This window comes from Colobus angolensis, unplaced genomic scaffold (genome assembly GCF_000951035.1).
Source record: "Colobus angolensis palliatus isolate OR3802 unplaced genomic scaffold, Cang.pa_1.0 Scaffold24, whole genome shotgun sequence".
NCBI classification, from domain to species: Eukaryota; Metazoa; Chordata; class Mammalia; order Primates; family Cercopithecidae; genus Colobus; species Colobus angolensis.
This window is the reverse complement of record NW_012115599.1, coordinates 2,654,131-2,673,960: the sequence shown is the minus strand read 5'-3', so window position 1 is coordinate 2,673,960 and position 19,830 is coordinate 2,654,131.

Sequence of the window (19,830 nt, the reverse complement as noted above, 5' to 3'; positions counted from 1 at the left end):
GAGAGTTTGGGGAAGCCTTCGGAACGTGTAGAATTGCAGAGGCAGGACCACAGTTAGCTAGATCTCCAGAGGCAGGGGACCCAGCTGCCATCTGGGCTCTGAGTAGAAAAAGAGAAATCAGTCTTGAGAAATCAGAGAGAAAATGTCTGTACCTCGTCCTGCAGACAGACTTCCTGCTATGATGACCTCCTCACTTTTGCATATAGAGCAAGCCTGACATTTATATAGATTGATTCCAACTTGACATTTTGACCAAAGGAACTCTTAGCCCCTGCCCTCCTGTCCTGGGGGAAAACCGGCTTGTGAGGTCTGACCCACAGGTGACCCCCTCAAGCTGTTCCATCCCCTTTTCTCGCTCAGCCTCTGGCTGGGAATGGATGGCTTCTCCAAGACTCTGAGGAGGTATGGCCAACAAGAAGCACAGTCGCTCTCTCCTGGGCTCATTTTTCGCCCTGGCTGGTTTTGCTGGAGATGCAATCAAAGCGAAATCTCAATTTTTTGAGCAGGAGGGGCAGCGGTGGCAGTTATCTGCACCTGGGCTGTTAGATGGAAACCAAACTGAAGATTTAAAAGGGAAGAGCTTTATTGTGTTGACAACTGCTTTATAATTCACTTAGTAACATGCCTGCCCTTTGTACAGAGGTGTGTACTTTCACTCAGTTGCTCCACCTGAACCTAGCCACAGCCCTGCAAGGGGACAAGCGTGTGTCATGATCTCCTTTTCACTCTGAGAATGTTGAAGCCCAGAGAGGTCAAGCCAGTTACCCTACTTGCATAGCTGTTCAGTGGTCAAGTTGATGGTTTTAGCCACTGACAATCCAGAGCTCTTTCTACTACTCCACACTGCCTTTCATGCAGATTTAGAGAGAAACAGAAATAATCTGCTAAATTAAATTATTAAAATTTAATAACTTGTGCCCCCTGTCTCTTCCACTCTCAGCAAAAATGAAGGCATCTTCCCCATACCACCTCGCCCTCGAGGGAAGCCTCCATCTGTCCTCACGCTGACCACTCTGTGCTCCATGCACCCTCTCCCCATAGGACTTCGAGTTGCTCAAGGGAGGGTGGCAATGGAGTCGCATCTGGGCAGCATGATGTGGAGCGCCGCTGACATTTGGGAGTCCATTTGGGACTGGGTAATTTTTTGTTTTACAGACATTTAAACAAGTCTGTCAGGCATTTGGCATTCCTGGATCCTGGCCACTAAAATCCAGCAGTGCTTCCTCATTCTTTTAAGTACCCCTTCCCCACAAAACAGCCCTAGACATTTCCAAATCTCTCAGGGTAGAGGGAACAGAGTGAAGAAGGGGCAGGCAGTACCACCTCTGCTTGAGAACCCAGGCTTTGAAATAAGATGGTTGACGTTTCAAACACTGCCTCTGCTCTCCCTAGCAGAGGGAACTTGGAGGCCTGGCTTCCTGATTTAGAAATTTACCCCAGAGAGTAATCAGGAAGATGAAACAAGCTAATGGACCCAAAGCACGAAGCTCCATACCAACATGAGATGTTTTGATTAAGTAACTAATAAAAATAACAAATGAAGTCCTGTCCCATTAAGAGTTGACCCTACTGTGTGTACAGTAGGTGCTCAATAAATGTGACTTCCTTTTTCTGCAGTCTCAGCACCTACCTCAACAACCACATCAATAAAAAATGTTTACTGGCTGCTTATTATACATAAGGCATTGAGCAAACAATTTGACACATTGCCCCAATTATTCCAACAACAAGCCAGAGAGCCATAGAGCAGAGGTTGGCAAACTGCAGCTTGGGGGCCAAATCCAGCCACTACCTGTTGTTATTGGAACACAGCCTCGTTCATTCATTCATGTGTTGTCTGTGACTGCTTCTTTCTTTTTGAGATGGAGCCTTGCTCTGTTGCTAGGCAGGAGTGCAGTGGTGTGATCTCAGCTCACTGCAGCCTCCACTCACTGCAACCTCTGCCTCCCAGGTCCAAGTGATTCTCTTGCCTCAGCCTCCCAAGTAGCTGGAATTACAGGCATATGCCACCACGCCCAGTTAATTTTTGCATTTTTCGTAGGGACGGGGTTTCACCAAGTTGGCCAGGATGGTCTTGATCTCCTGACCTTGTGATCTGCCCACCTTGGCCTCCCAAAGTGTGGGATTACAGGGATGAGCCACCACGCCTGGCTGACTGTTTCTTTTACCTTGAGTAGTTGCTGGCAGCAGAGACCATATATAGCCTGCACAACCTACAGTATTCACTGTCCAGCCCTTTACAGAAAAAGTTTACTGACCTCTACTCTGGAAGGTTAATTTAGTTGCTCTATCTAGAATATTAATTTAGAAGGTGACAAAACTAGTCACTAATGGAGCCATGAGTCCAACTTAGTTCAGTTTGGTTCCAAAGCTCAGGCTCTTCGATGCCACACACTCCCACTGGAGGTGGTGGGTTTTTATTAAGTGGTTGTTAGAAACTGAAATTGTAAAACATATATTTTAAAAAAGATTATGTTATGTATTTGTTTTTCTCTTCTGGTAAAATGTTTGTAACATAAAACATACCATTTAACCACTGTTAAGTGGACAGTTCAGTGCCATGAAGTGCATTCGCAATGCTGTACAACCATCGCTGTTACCCACCTCCAGAACTTTTTCATTATCCCAATCAGAAACTCTGTATCTATTAAACAGTAACTCCCTTCCCTCTCCCCCCAGACCCTAGTAACCACTATTCTACTTTTTGTCTCTATAAATTTGCCTATTCTAGGTACCTTGTGTAAGTGAAATCGTTCAGATTTGTCTTTCTGTGTCTGTCTTATTCCACTTAGCGTAATGTTTTGAAGGTTCATTCATGTTGTAGGCTGTATCAGAATTTTATTCCCTTTTAAGGTAGAATAATGTTCCATTGTGTGTACTTTAGAGAGGTTCCTTGATTTACGATGCAGTTACCTCCCAATAAACCCACTGTAAATGGAAAATATCGTGTTGCAAATGCATTTAATACATTCAACCTACTGAACATCATAGCTTAGCCTAGCCTACCTTAAACATGCTCAGAATACTTACATTAGCCTACAGCTGAGCACAATCATCCAACACAAAGCCTGTTTTACAATCAAGTATTGAATATCTCATGTAATTTATTGAATACTGAAAGTAAAAATCAGAATGGTTGTATGGGTACTCGAAGTACAGTTCCTACTGAGTGTGTATCACTTTTGCACCATTGTAAAGTCTAAACATATTAAGTCGAACGATCATAAACTGGAGACTGTCTGTGTTTGTTTTTGAATAGAGAGTACATGCACAGAGTACAACATTCAAAAGTTACAAAGGACCTAGAGTGAATAGTAAATCTCTCTTCTATCCCTTCCTAGTCGTGGCCCCAGCTCCCCTCCCAAGAGACAACCAGTGTTACTCCATTCTTGTGTATCTTTTCTGAGAGTGTCTAATTCACACTCAGCATCTAGGTTTAAATAGTATTTTAAAATAATATTTTCTTACAAGTATTAGTACACCAGGCATATTGTTCCTGCATCTTGCTGGTGTCCTTTTTCTTTCTGGAGATAGGGTCTTGCTCAGTCGCCCAGGCTGGAGTGCAGTGGCACAGTCATAGCTCACTGTGGCCTCTACCTCATGGACCCAAGTGATCCTCCCACCTCAGTCTCTCAAGTAGCAGAGATCACGGGTGTGCACCACCATGCCCAGATAATTGTTTTATTTTCATAGAGATGTGGTCTCACTATGTTGCCCAGGCTGGTCTCAAACTCCTCAGCTCAAGCCCTCCTCCCACCTGGGCCTCCCAAAGTGTTGGGATTACAGGTGTGAGTCACTGTGCCTGGCCGTGGGATTCTTAATAATATGTCTTGGAGATTGTTTCATATCATTATATTTAGAGCTACCTCACTCTTTTAACAACTGCATATAATTCCACTGCATGAATGTACCGTAATTTACTTATCCAGTCCTTATAAGTGGACATTTAGGTTTTTTTTTTTTATCTTTTTCAGTTGTGAACAGTGCTACAGTAAATGTCTTTTTCATATTTTTTTTTTTTTTTTGAGACAGAGACAGAGTCTGGCTCTGTCACCCAGGCTGGAGTGCAGTAGCCGGATCTCAGCTCACTGCAAGCTCTGCCTCCCGGGTTTACGCCATTCTCCTGCCTCAGCCTCCCAAGTAGCTGGGACTACAGGCACCACCACCTCGCCCGGCTAGTTTTTTGTATTTTTTAGTAGAGACGGGGTTTCACCGTGTCAGCCAGGATGGTCTCGATCTCCTGACCTCGTGATCCACCCGTCTCAGCCTCCCAAAGTGCTGGGATTACAGGCTTGAGCCACCGCGCCCGGCGTCTTTTTCATATTTTTAAGATGAGTTTTTAAAGCCAATGTACTAGAAGATGGAAGGAAGCATGTTCCATTTTGGACTGCATTTTTAGGGGAAATTGTGCTATCTGGAGAACCATATTTGGCTCAGAGGATCAGGAGTGCTTGGATCCTACCCTGGTCTAACTCTTCCCTCCCCTACATCTGGGCCAATGAGAGATGGAGAAAATAAACAAGGAACATCTCATTCTTAGAGGGGCTGAAAATCTAAGGCCATGCTCTCTGGAGGACACCCCTTCCCATAGCCCAGGGTTTCTCTTTGACACTTTGGACTCGATAGACCTTTGTTATGAGGGCTGTCCTGTGCACTGTAGCATGTTTAGTAGCATCCCTGACCTTGACCCACTAGATACCAGCAGCACCTTCTCCCTAGTTGTGACAATGTCTCCTGACTGAGACCTACTGCTCTAACCCAACATGGACCTCAGAATCCTACCACATACAGGCTGACACAGGGGCAGGAGCCTGAGGCACCAGGAGTGCCTGGCCTAGAATAGGAATGGAAGCGAGATGACCAGGCTTTGCACCCCAGGACTAGCCTGTTCTGCCATAGGAGGCTCATGGGGGCCCCAAGTGCAGAACCTTTTCATAGTAGTCCCCCTACCCGTTGGCAGACATGGCCCCATGGCACCCTGGAATCTATCCAAACATATAGTGACTTCTGCATGAAGGATGGGGTGGGAAGCTGGGGGAGATCTGCAGGCTATATTCACACATGTGCAGAACAAGCTAATGGAACTGCCAAGCACGGGTGGCCTCCTTCAGAATCAGGACAGTAGATGTGAACTTTGCTTTCATGTCAGGGTCTGAGGACAAAGCTGATAGAATTGGCATTTTTTTCCCCACACTTCTAGATCAGGCCATATTTCAGTCCATGATCGGCCTGTATGTCTTTAATTGACTTGAACCAGGAGTGATAGATAATCTACCCCCCATTTCCTTCACTTTCCCCCTGGTTGGCTCATAGGAATTATGTAATTTTTTTGTATTCATCTGGTTTGTTGATGTGGGACACCAAGAGGGAGGAACTTGGTGCTCAAACATCAAGGTGAATGTCACCAATAGAGGACAGTGGAGGGTGGGAGGCTCCCAGGGGAGGCATTGCCCAACGCAGGGTAAAGGTTATAGTGTCAGGCTAAGGCTTTCTAATGAAGCTCCCGGTTGTCATGTGGTGGGAGAGGGGAGAGCTGAAATCAGGATTGTGAGGTGTGGCTGAAATGTCTGCTGCAGCTCCAGGTGAGAGAGGCCCAAGATTTAGGATGGCAACAAAATCTCCCAAGATCCAGCAAGCCAAGCAAGCTTCTACTATCTTGATGTTCCCCCCAACCCATAAATATCACAACTTTTGCCAGCCACAGTGGCTCATGCCTGTAATCCCAGCAGTTTGGGAGGCTGAAGCAGGAGGATTGCTTGAGCCCAGGAGTTTGAGACCAACCTGGGCAACATGGTAAGACCCTGTCTCTACAGTGAAAAATACAAAAATTAGCCGGGCATGGTAGTGTACACCTATAGTCCCACCTACTCAGGAAGCTGAGGTGGGAGGATCACTCGAGCCCTCAAGGCAGAGGTTGCAGTGAGCTGAGATCACACCACTACACTCCAGCCTGGGTGGCAGAGGGAGACCCTGTCTCAAAAAACAACAACAACAAAACATAGTACACAGCTTTTGAAAAGAGATGGGGTGACAAAGATCACAGAACAAAGAGTTGACAAAAGAACCGGGTTGGGCTGAATGCAGTGGCCCATGCCTGTAGTTGCAGCACTTTGGGAGGCCGAGGTGGGCAGATCACCTGAAGTCAGGAATTTGAGACCGGCCTGGCCAACGTGGTGAAACCCCATCTCTACTAAAAATACAAAAATTAGCCTGGCATCGTGGCACGCACCTGTAATCCCAGCTACTTGGGAGGCTGAGGCAGGAAAATCGCTTGAACCCAGGAGGCGGAGGTTGCAGTGAACGGAGATCAAGCCACTGCACTCCAGCCTGGGTGACAGAGCAAGACTCAAATGAGGTCAAAGGAGGTATGGCTTCCAAATATTCAGACTTTTGCAATTGGAAAATTTAAGAAAAAAGGCATTTCATTTTTAGAGTACATTTAAAAGTTGTATGGTTTGTGGTTTTGTTTTTATTTTGAATTTCCCCTGGGTAGAAGCACCAAACCATTTCCAAAAAAAAAAGGAACTGGGTTGTAGGGCTAGGCAGCAATTGAAGCTGTTTCCCTTCCCAGATGATTGGACAGCTCACCTTTTATGGGGTGAGGGGTCCTCAAGAGCAGAGTCTGGGTGGGAGTCAGGGAGAAACCTCCTTTAAAACCAACTTCCAAAGATTTGGATGCTTTTTGGAGAGGACTGAATTCGGATTAGGCATTCACATGCTGCCCATGGAAGCTAAATTGTTTCTTAAAACCAATGTTATGTCCACCCCTTCCAAAAGGAACTTTATCATGTAAACTGGGCTTGTGCAATCCAATCCTATAATGACTCAATAATCCTAAGAAAGCTCCTGCCTTTAATCCTCTTCTCCCTCATCTTTGGGTGCCAGGAATGGTCCCCACAGGACCCTCCTAGGTCTAGAGGTGTCCTCCTCACTGTCACTCTCTCCTCCCCGCTCGCCTGCTGGCCCCTGAGGCCTTCTGGGTGATGGGGAGGGTTTGGCCCAGATCCTTCTGGAGAGGAAGCCTGGAGATGCTTCCCTAGGTCAATCCCTGGGCAGGCCCCACTTTTTCATTTCCTCCAGTTCATCCGGTTAACACATGCTTAGTGCTTCTCATATGCCAGGCACTGTGCTCCGCACTCCACTCTGTGAGCTCTGATAATAGGGACTAGTATTAGTTTTCACTTGTGGATGAGGAAATCAAGGCTCACAGGGATTAAGTCACCTGCCTAAGACCATGCGGTTAATGAGTGACATTGCTGTACCGGGACCTAGGGTCTGAATCCAGCCCAGCGACTTCCAATGCCAAGCTTACACCAGATCCACACTCAGAGCAGAGGAAACCACTTTGCAGTGGACATCAGGGCTTCCTGAAAGTGGTGTGTGGCCAGGCCAGGAAGGACCAGGCTGGGAGAGGGCCACCAACTGCTTATCTATAATCACCTTCAGAATTTCCGAATCAGCAAGGCAGAACCCCAGTGAGACAGGCCAAGGTGGCAGGAGGCTCTTTGGTTGACCCTAGACGGGCTCTGCTGGTGGCAATTTGATCCCACCATTAGTTTTTGAGCTCTTGCCACATGCCAGGCAGAGGCCCTGCTCCAGGAATCCCACATTGTACCAGCTGTCATCATGTGTCGTGGCCTGAGTCTCTGCTGTGGCTTTAGTAGCTCATGTTCCCCTCTTCCTGGACACCTACCTTGGAGGATCCTCGAGCCCCAGGCCAAGGCATCCCCAGAATCCCCAAGCTTCTGGGCCCCTGTCTGGCAGGACTGACGCTGATCAGAGTCCTGCTCCCTCCTCCTGCTCCTGGTCCAGGTCAGGGATGGCTTCTGTTCACCTGGGTCTCCCCTGAGCTCAGCCTAGCTCCAGCCATGGTGAGTCATAGGTTGGGAGTGAGCTGAGGGCTGGCCCTGGAGATCCCTGAATAACGCATCAAAGCCCTTCTCCCCTGAAGAGCCATTAGGGTGGAGATGAGGGAGTGCTGGAAAATGCAGAGGAATCAGTGTGTCCCCCACCCCAGGAAGAATAGTAGGGGCTCCAAAGGCCTTTGCCCTGGTGTTCATGGGCTTGAGACTCAAAGGTCCACAGAGCCGGGTGACCCAGGACATAGGTGAACCAAGGCAGACTCAGAGTGGCTCCACAACCAGTACATCCTCCAAAAGAGGGCAAAGGAGGTTTAGCTTACAAATATTCAGAATTTTGCTTGAAAAATTCAAGAAAAAAGCCATTTTATTTTTAGCGTACATATAAAAGTTATATGGTTTGTGATTTTGTTTTTATTTTGAATTTCCCCCTGGTGAGAAGCACCAAGGCATCTTCAATGCTTAGACCTGGAAAGGTCAAAGTCCATCCTGGAGATCCAGTCACAACCACAGGACCACAGAAGGGTAGAGCTGGGAGGGCCTGCTGAGGTCACTCCATCCACCCACCCCACTCCCAGAACCGTACAGGCTGGGCAGTCCAGGCCAATTCAAGCATTCCCTTCTGGTTCTATCAAGAAAGTCTAGGAGGGGAGTGGAGAGCTGCAGAGGGGAAGGAGGGAGGGGATCAGAAGGAGGAGGAGGAGGAGCAGGAGGAGGAAGTAGAGGTGGAAGAGGAGGAGAGTGGCAGGCTGACAGAAATTTTTGCTCTTCCTGGCACCCTGCTCCCACCCCTGGACCTAACTGAGCCTTCCCAGGTGCTATGCACTGAATGTTTGTATCCTGCATGATGGGATTAGTGCCCTTATAGGAAGAAACATAAGTAAGCATGCCTTCTCTCTCTGCCATGTGAGGATATAGCGAGGAGGCATCCGTATGAGAAACCAAGAAAAGAGTCCTCACTCAGTCCCAATCATGCTGGCAGCCTAATCGCAGACTTCCCAGCCTCTAGAACTATGAGAAATAAATTACTGTCTAAGCTACCTGGTAATTTGTTATAGCAGCCTGAGCTGACTAAGGCACCAGGCCACCTAAGTGACTTGACTACCTGCTCTCTCTCTTTGCTGTCCAGACCATAGGGACTCTGGTTCTCTGCCCCTTTCTCTGGCTGCTCCTTCCCTGTGTGCCATCCTTCCTGCAGTCTGCAGCCTCTGCTGCTTAGTCCACTGTTCTTGGCCATCTCTTCCATCTGTGAGCACTCTCTCCTCATTCCCTTTGGGATGAGCTCACTCACTCCTTTGGTACCAATTACAATCTACGGCAGTGGGGCTTGACCTTGGACAGACCCACAGCCCCCTCCAGAGACTCTGAGTGATTGGTCTGGGATGCAGTCTGGCCATAGAGCGTTCTGGAAGCTCCTCAGGGCATTCTAACATAGACTACTGGGCAGCAAAGTGTTAGTTAGCTCTAACTAGCCTTGGACCACTCCAACCCTGCACATCCCCAAAAAAGGACTGGTCTTTGACCAGCTCTTGAGAGGTCCTTGACCTCTAAGCCTTTGGAATATTCTGCCTTCTAACAATGTTTTTGTAAGCCTGAGGCTTTGGGCCTTGCTGTGTCCATTTGATTTCTCTAGGGGCTGAAGCCTGAGTAGCTGGGGTCAATCCCCCAGGAGCTGCATGCCTGCATGACTGACCCCTCAAGAAAAACCCTGAACACTAAGGCTTGGTTGGGCTTCACTGGTTGACAACACTTAGCGTGTGCTGTTACATATTATTGCTGGGAGAATTAACCATTGTCTGTACAACTCCACTGGGAAAGGATAATTGGAAGCTGGTGCCTTGTTTCTCTGTTTTCCCTTTCTGGTCTTAACCTGTATCTTTTCACTGTAATGATCCATCACTGTGGGCATAATGGTTTTTCTAAGTCCCTTGGGTTCTCATAGCCAATCATCGAGCCTGTGGCTGGTCTTAGGAATCCTCTACACAACCACAAGGACCAGGAACACGGAGCTGCAGTATACACATTGCTGGGCCCCACTCCGGAGATTCTGATTCAGTGTGCCTCGGGAGGGCCTAGGAACCCATGTGCTTAATAAGTTCCCTGGGGCCTGTGATAGGCAACCAGGATTGAGAAACATGGATTAACGTGCTGATAACTTCCAATCAGTCTCAAGCTCTGGTCTGCCCACTGAACATGTCCACTCAGATGGCCCACACACCCCTCCGCTCCCCCACACCCTCCTCTGCTAACATTTCAGTGAATACAGGTTGCATGGCTACCTGTCCCCTCTCCTTACCCCATAAAGTTCAATCAGTCACCCAGTCCTCCCAACCATCTCCAGAGTCTCATCTCTTCTTCCTTTCCTCTCTGCTTCATCCACCAGTTCCATTCCACTTGGCCACACTGTATCCAAACTGGAATCTGAGTCTGGTGTTTCCCTTTGGGAAGGTGCTCACTGGCTCCCCATGTACATGTGATTCAAACTCTTGGTGGCAGTCAGGGTCTTTCTTGGCCTTTCCAGGCTCCCCTGTCACCACAACACATACTGTCCCTTCCAGCCTTGGGGCATTCCTTGCAGCCTCAGAATAGGAGGCCTCTCTCCATCTGCAATGCCCTTTGCCTCCCTCTGTACATCCTGTCTTAAGCTATTCACCAGCCTGCATTTCTATTGCTCATTTGCCTGCCTGACTCCCTCTCTATGCCAGCACCTGGCAGCTTCATACAAGTACCTTAATAATTGTTATATTGAAAAAATGAATGAATGAATGAATGAATGAATGAGAGTGTCTTGTTCATCTGAGTCCCCAGGGCCCAGCATGGTGCTTGGTACACGGTAGGCTCAAATAAATGAGAGATGAACAAATGGATTTTGTACACCCTCCCAAACCCACCTCCCTTCCTTCTTCTCCCCTCCTTTCTGTCATTCTCCTTTATCATTGATGACCTTTTTTGGTCATACTCTGATTCTGCTATCCAGGGGCACTTCTGCAGAAAGTCTCAGCTGCCTCCTCATTGATCCTTTCACCTCCAGCCCCAGCAGATAAGGAACTAGGGCTTACAGGGGGTCAGTTGAGGAAGACTGCAAATCAGTGACAAATATCTATGTAGAGCTGAACTTCATTTGAACCTCCCACAAGCCCAGGGAGGGTGGCGATATTCTCCTCAATTTACAGATGAGGAAACTGAGGTTCAGAGAGGTTGAGTGTTTGCACATAGTAGCGTGATAGCAGAGATGTGATGGGAGCACAGACCTTCAGTCACACATCTTTGTGCTCTCCCTTTCAGCCAGACACCAGGGGCCTTGAAGGCCGCAAAAGGATTTTGGTCTTTGGGTAGTTCAGTGCTGCATTCCCTTTGCCAGCCTTTTCTTCTTAAATTGCTGCTCCTGCTGCTCAATGATCTCGAGTTCCAGGTGAAAGGAACACAATTTTATCACTGTGTCAAGGCAGAACAAAGCTCAGCACTGGGAAAGGAAATCAAACTCTTTTTGGAGAAAGGCAGATGGGATGTACCACTTTTAGGCCCACCTGGATGTGCAAGGAGGGAGCCCCCAGACCGGCTACCACAGGCCAGCTTCCTCACCAGCAGGGCGTGCCCCCAGGCCCTGCATTCTCCTTCTCCCCAGAGACCTCTCTCTGCCTGATAAAGCTCCAGCTCTTGGCAGGCACTCAAGGCCTTCTCTGATCCCACTGTGACTATAGGTCAGACACATTCTACATGAACAGAATATCGCCCATGGGCTGAAACCCACATAATACCTTCAGTATTTTCCAGAGGGACTATGGGATCTGGGTTGGCCCATCTCCTTAGGAACAGCTGAACTGAGAAATGCAGACTACCTTCCTGGCTGCCCCGGGGAGAAGGAGTCAGCCGGGTAGCACAGGCAGCACATCTCGCAGGACTCCAAATTGAGGTCCTGCCTCCGCCTCTGTCTGGCGGTCTTCCCTTCTCTGCCAAATAAGCGAGTTAGATCAGATCTTTTTTTTTTTTTTTTTGAGAAGGAGTCTCGCTCTGTCGCCCAGGCTGGAGTGCAGTGGCCGGATCTCAGCTCACTGCAAGCTCCGCCTCCCGGGTTCACGCCATTCTCCTACCTCAGCCTCCCGAGTAGCTGGGACTACAGGCGCCCACCACCTCGTCTGGCTAGTTTTTTGTATTTTTTGGTAGAGACGGGGTTTCACCGTGTTAGCCAGGATGGTCTCGATCTCCTGACCTCGTGATCTGCCCATCTCGGCCTCCCAAAGTGCTGGGATTACAGGCTTGAGCCACCGCGCCCGGCCAGACCAGATCATTTTTAAGAGTCCTTCCTTCTCCACCATGCACAAGTGAGAACACACCTCTCTTAGATGCTGTTCTATTAATTACACTGGCTCAGCACCATCAATTTTCAACCCAAGGCTTTGCCTTTGAGGGGCAAGCCTTGGACCTTGCATTGTAAAAACTTGGCACTGACCATTTGGTTTTGAATCATTTCAAAATGTCAAGTCCATCATCCTCCCTTTAGGACCAGCAGTACCATATCTTTCTCTCTGATTTGTAAATATGGCCATTTCCTGCCTCTCTGTGGAACTCTCTGCTCTGATCAGACTGGCATCTTCATTGTCCCTAATGCCTTTATGATCCCATTTTTGAGGTCTTTAGGTCCCTCTCCTCTGCCTGTCCAGATCCTCTCTATCCTTCAAAGACTCCTCATAAAGGCCACCCCGATGATGGCCTCCAGGAGTAAGTCATCTCCTCTGATCGCCCATAGTGTTTATCTGTTTCACTTCGTTGATTTATTCAGCCCTTTATTTACTCAAGTTATTGAGTACTTGTATTAGTCTGTTCTCACACTACTGTAAAGAAATACCTGAAACTGGGTAATTTATAAAGGAAAGAGGTTTAATTGGCTCATGGTTCTGCAGGCTATGTGGGAAGCATGCCTGGGGAGGCCTCCGGAAACTTACAATCATGGCGGCAGGGGAAAGCCTTCCAGGTTTTCTTTGGCGCTGAACCAGAGCAAAGAGATCCAGGTTCAGAACTTCTTCTGCAGCTTCACCCTGATGAAGCTGAGGCACTCCTCCGATCTAGGAGGAGGAGCCTAGGGGCCAGGTGCATTGGGCTCCTCCTCGTCATGGACTACTATCCATGATAGTCAATCCCATTGCCTTCTATTCCTACAACTTCTCCTAGGGGGCTCCACCCACTCCAAGCTCAGTGGACACCAGGTCTGGAAGGAAGGAGTCTTTTGCTTCCTTTTCCCTTTTTACAAAAACATACACAGAAAAAATAAGCACACTTTATCCACTTCCCAATTGGACTGCATCATCCACCTAATGCTAAACACACCTGCTGTGTACACCCTCAGTGCACCTGCCAGCAGATATCCTGGAGCGCTCAGGAGTGGATTTAGTCCAAGGTTTAAAGCCCTGCCCCCAGGTGCTCGGCCGGTGATCTGCATCCACTCAGCATACACTTGGGCAGATAATTTATCTGCGTGCTACCCTTCCCCCCATAGTACCACACATATGCACTGTGTGGCTGCCAGTTAATCTGTGACCTGTTTTCTCCTGTCGTGTCAAGTGGGTAACGATTCCTGTGTGACCACAGTCACCAGAAACAAGTGTTCGCCATGCAGAACATCACAGAGAGTACCTTAGGCATATCACACCCTCTCCTGAGACTGCCAGCAGGATTTAGGGGGAAGGGTACAATTCTAGTACAGTCTACTGGGAGCATCGTAACCTCACTGGATTTAGTAATTGCAGGTAAGCAGGACGTTTTGCAGTTTTTCACGTGAATGAGTTCTTGAAAGGTTATGAGGATGGCTGAGATCCAAGAAGACCAGCTAGGCACCGCTCACCTAGGTGGCCGGCCTATTCCTGGCTGCTACTAGCCTGGCTCTGCTTAGAGCCGACACTTTCTGTGTTGTGTGGCCCTGGGAATGAGGAGCATCAGTGAAGAGCAGACATGATTCCTGTCCTCTGGATATCACAGTTCGACCGGTGAAGACAAACCTGAAGCTTCTGTTCCACTGCCTGTGCTGCTTGGTGAAGACTAAGGACAGGAGTCTTGATCCACAATAGCTGCCTCTCCGGGTGTTTTATTAGGAGGCATGTGGATCATGTCCTGCACATCAGTTCTCCAATTTACAGACATCAGTTATTCTAGAGTTTGTTTTAAAATCGGGTTTCTGTCTACTCCCTTCCCCTGCCCTGGGCTATCTGATGATAATAGGTTAAGAATGGGGAATTTTCATTTCTATTATACTAAACAGCTTGAGTAATTTGTGCTGCAGAGGTCCAGCATCTGCACTTGAGGGAGTTCTACGCTACAGCTGCTAAGTTCTGATTAGGCCCTCTAAGAGGCCTTGAACACTACCTTGTTGCCCAAGTCAGATCTTTCTTTCACAATGTAGCATTCATGTGGAACAGGATGGTAACAGCTTTCCTTCCATCAGCTCTAGCCCAATGCTGCAAGCTGGAGCTTTGAGCAATAGGAACTCCAGCCAGGTTCCTTCTGAAAGAACAGCCAGCCATCTTCACATTCAGCTATGACCAAATCACTGTGGTCTAGCACCCAGCAAGTCTCCAGTCCAGCACCTGGTAAAAAGCTTGCAGAGAGAACAAGGACACAGCAGAGGCATCTTTGCTATAACCCGTAGTCTTGATAAAACTGTTGGGTTATTAATGAGTGGTGAGCTTTGGAGATTTTAAAAAATATGCTCTCAGGATGAGGATCAAACAGCATTTTGGTGAAGAGTATGTAACTGCTGAGACCTACTTGTTCTTCAGAATATGGCCATCACTTTTCCTTTGATTGTCTAGACTGCAATTCCACTTGGACAGTGGAGATTTTAGTAGAGGAGCACATCTTGACTTTTTAGTCCCAAAATATAAGTGTTGAAAAAATGCTTAAAAAAAGGCAGTATTAAAGTGCATAAGGTCAGATTATGCACCTAGTTCCTGTCACATTTAGGAGATGTGATGAAGTCGCTTACTCCCCAGTTATTAAGGCTCTATTAGACAGGCTGCAGTGCGGAAAATCACAAGTGATTTTTAAAAATTTATTTTACAGACCTGGTGCGGTGGCTCATGCCTGTAATCCCAGTGCTTTGGGAAGCTGAGGCAGGTGGATCATGAGGTCAGGAGTTCGAGACCACCCTGGCCAACATGGTGAAACCCCATCTCTACTAAAAACACAAAAAATTAGCCAGGCATGATGGCAGATGCCTGTAACTCAGGAGGCTGAGGCAGGAGAATCGCTTGAACCCAGGAGGTGGAGTTTGCAGCGAGCCAAGACTGCACCACTGCACTCCAGCCTGGGCAACAGAGCGAGACTCCGTCTCAAAAAAAAAAAAAAATTATTTTACAGGTAGGGTCTCACTTTTGCCTAGGCTAGAGTGCAGTGGCATGATCATAGCTCACTGCAGCGTTGAATTCCTGAGCTAAAGCGTTCCTCCCACCTCAGCCTTTCAAGTAGCTGGGACTACTGGCATGTACCACTACACCTGGCTCATTCTGTCATTTTTTTGTAGAGGCAGGTCTTGCTATGTTGCCCAGGCTTGTCTCGAACTCCTGGCTTCAAGCAGTCCTGCTGTCTTGGGATTCCAAAGTGCTGGGATTATAGGGGTGAGCCACCATGCCCAGCCTATAAGTGATTTTTGCTGAGTTTCTCCCCCTTTAATTTTAAACCTAGTGTCCTTTCCCCAACAAACCATCAGGAGCTATCCATGGGATTTTGTATTACCAAGGCATTAGAGATGTATACATTTCTCTCATCTGAGCCTGTAACAGCCCTGTGATGAGACAAGAGAGCTTGGAACAAGCACTGGAATAAGGCTAGCACTTCCTTATCTCCCTGTGTGATCTCAGAGATATTACAGCTTCATCTGTCCCATTCATTCAGCAAACATTTATTGAATGTCTTGTAGATGTGATGAGTACTCTAGGGATTAAAAATAAGTACATCTTTTTTCCAGCAGTAAAAATTCATAGAACTGCACATACAATATCTGTACCTTTCTGTACATTATACTTCAACTAAGTTAATGAAATTTTATCTTTTTTTAATGGAATTTTAAAAATAAATATACCATCCACCTCTTCAAGGAAGTTACATTCTAGTAAACCCTATATACACAAAACTACATATAACTATACTATTTTAAAAAGCTGTAAATAGTCAAGTCAGCTCAGAATACCCCAACCCCCACCCTCTGTTTTTAGGAATGAGGCTAAGAAATAAGGCTCAGGGCAAAACCCATGGGCCTTGGGCTGGTCCCATATCGTTTTTTAACAATATGATAAAGCCCCCTCAACAAATCACTGGGAGATTTGAACGAGGTTTCAGTTTAAATAATTAGGCATTGCCAAACCATAATCACAACAGCAGGGACTGTGGCTGCCTGGTAACCCCTGTAGCCCCTGTCCCTAAGAGAATGCTTGACATGTAGCAGGCTCTCAAACTTGTTCAACAGTTGAAAGGCAGATATGGAATACTTGTTTTCTAGGGAGGTAGTCAGTTTTGCCCAGAAACAGGAAAACAAATGTCTAGTTTCCCTTCTAGCCCAAAGATGTCACTGACTCTTTGTTCAAAGTTGTACATATCATTGTGACTATTGGCAACCATGTATTAAGTGCCTATTATGTGTCAGACAGTATTTTAAAATTCTGTCATTATAGTTCCAGGGGAGACGTGCTGCACCTTTACAAATAAAGAGGTTATTTGTAAATAAAGTTCGGGCCAATGGCACAAAGTACTGAAGGTGGGATTCACTCAGGTCTGTCACTTCCAAGTCCATGGTTTCTGCTTTGTAACCCTATTTGAAAGGAAAACTGCAACTAAGATTATGACCCATGAGACAACTTATGTGTGAGACAAAAAATTTCACACCTCCCCACCGCCCCCAAACACACACGGTATGGCACAGTGACCCAACCTTAGGCAAAAGGGTACCACTGCCAGCAAATGCATTTAACATTTTATTGAGATTCTCAACAGCTGCCATTTGGTTGTATAGTAAATGTAAATTTTTACAAAGTAAATTTTTTCCATTTTTGATATTTTTATGAAAATTATTTTCTTCCGTTTAAGCCCTGTCCCTCCCCCAAAGAAGGATTAATAACTACCAAGTAATGATTAGGAAAAAAAAACAAAAGCAAAAACCGCCTTTAAACACTTGTGAAACAAGGGTAAGTGTCCAAAGTCAAGACCTTCTGGGGCCAGTGGAGGTGCTGGGCTGCCCCAGGACACCGTCACTACCTCACCATCTACAATATCCTCAAGAGCTGAGCAGCCCTGCCAACCCTGGGGGGCTTCCTGTTCCACAGGTTCCACTTCCTGTTCCTCTCCATCTTTGCTGTTGGGCCTTCCCTCCAAATCTGCCTAACAAAGGCAGCACGATCTTTAATACCTGTGCAGCTTTGTAAATGGAGACAGGATACTCTATTTCGAAAGCTGAGATTCCCTGTCCAGTCTGGGGGAGGAAAAATTATCCAATGTAGCATGGATGGTTTCACTTTCTTGTCCACTCAGACATACGCTCATACTTATTAAATGGATTTATCAGATGCTTCAAAAGTCCTGATGTGTAGTAGCACAAAAGTTCCTTGTAAAAAAAGAAGTTGCAAAATTGTAAAAATTTCTGCAGCAGTTCTGACACCGGATGACAAAGCTCGTTCTGATTAGTAGGTTTTCTTTGACAGGCACAGCAGCTTCCCCTAGAAGTCTTACGTTCGGAGGGTTCCGTTTAGACCACAGGAAGCTGGAATCCAAGTTTAAAAGGCTCTCTACTGACAAAATGTGGTACATCCATCAGTGGAATTCTACTCAGCAATAAAAGGAACAAACTACCAAAACATGTTATATGTCATGGATGAACCTCAAAAACATTAGCTAAGTAAAAAAGTAGGACCCTAGAGACCACATATTGTATGATTCTATTGATTCGAACTGTCTAGAAAAGGCAAATTTATAGAGAAAGTAGATTGGTGGTTGCTGGGGGTAAGAACAGGATTAACTGTAAAACAGCATAAAGGATCTTATCAGGAGGGATAAAAATGTTCTAAAACTGAGTAATAGTTATAGCTACACCACTGAGGGAAGTTACTAAAATCACTGAATTGTACACTTGAAATACGTGTTTTATGATATGTAACATATGCCTCATTAAAGTTGTTTTGTTTTTAAGAAAAGGACTCCCTGCCTCCCAAACCATCTTTCAAGTATTAAACATTTTTGAAGGCTCACAATCAACAGGACAGAGTAATTACTTAGTGATGATTTACAGAGTAAAATATTTTACTATTTTATAGTAAGCACATTTTAGTAACTGTAAACTAGTAAAATATTTTAAAGATTTTATCTCATTTTTGTCATATTAGCCTAAAATGTTTATTATTTTTATATAAAAGGTAGCCAATAGGAAGGTAGGACTGGGGAGAAAGCTCAGCAAATGTCACAAAGGAGACTCCTAGTAACAAAATCTGGGGAGCTTTTTCCTTTAAAATAAAGATGGTGCATCTGTCCCTTTACAGATTTCTCTCCTGTCCCCTGGGACTGGGGAAGGTGAATCTCCTGCTTGACACCCTGTAGAGATTAGTGTATCCAGCTGTTCTATTCCCATGATGCCTCTAAAAACCAGACTGACTGGGAACAGCAGTAGGGGTTTGGCCAGTGAGGGCAGGTGGCCAAGTGGTATGCAGGAAACTCTCATGTTTCCCTGGGTTGGCTTCCTGCTCCCCTTTCCCTGTCACCAATAGCAGCTTCAATATGAGAAGATTAAAACAAAGGAAAAAAACCACAAAAACCAAAAAACAAAAAACTGTTTTCAAATTGTAACTAACCAAGTCTGTGGAGGAAATTCACAAGGCAGCAGAGCAGCGTCTGCAGAAGGTGCTCTGCCTACTGGGAGAACTAATGATCCCTGTGAGCAATGCGGGCTGCAGTGAGTCACACGGGGAAATGTGGGCAGAGGCAGAAGGACACCAAGGCCCCCACTACACACCAAATCAGAGTCAATCCTCCTCTTCTCCCCACCCGCTTCCCAAACTAATGACGTCCGCGTTATCCCAGAGGAGAGCGACTAGGGACACCCAGTCCTTCCCAATATGTGCACATCTCCAAATCTTGGTCAAATCTGTCAGATTTCTAACAGTCCCAATACCTCAATATCACCTAAACTGAGAAAGATTATTAGCCTGTGATGGTGGGACCCTTATTGAAGAAGGCCTGCCCCCTCCTCACAGTAGGGCAGACTCCTGGGTTCCTGATGGTTCAGGAGCCTGGGCTGTCATTTTTCTACCTGGGGTTTGCAGCCGCCCTAATACAAGAAGATTCATTCATGCTGTTTATTTTGGCGGCCTCTTCACACAACTTTCCTCTCTAACACGTGTTAATTGTCAGAGTATTCACCTCACCTCCTTACTTTTCCAAAATCAATGTAATAGTAATCAACAATTTGGAAAATGCTGCTTAGTATTTTAAGCCATGGTTAGCTTTATAACCTTAATTAAAGAGACTGCAGGCTCAGGTGGCTCACCACACCCAGCCTATAATCCCCAGCACTTTGGGAGGCTAAGGTGGGAGAATCACTTGAGCACAAAAATTTAAGAACAGCTTGGGAAATAGAGCAAGATCCAGTCTCTACAAAAAATAAAAATAATAAAAGTAATTAGCTGGCCGTGATGGTGCGTGCCTATTGTCCCACCTACTCAGGAGGCTGAGATGCAAGGATTGCTTGAGCCCACGAATTTGAGGCTACAGTGAGCTATGGTCATACCACTGTACTCCAGCCTGGGTGACAGAGTGAGACTATGCTTAAAAAAAAAAGAAAAAAGAAAAAAAGAAAATCAGCATTGAACTGGCGCATGAGTGAGCAGGAAAATTCTCCTGGCATTTATATATTATAGTAGTCATCCTTATGCTAAGTATCACAATATCTTCAGTAAATATTACAGTTAGTAGCCATTTAATTCTATAATTCTCTCTCTGT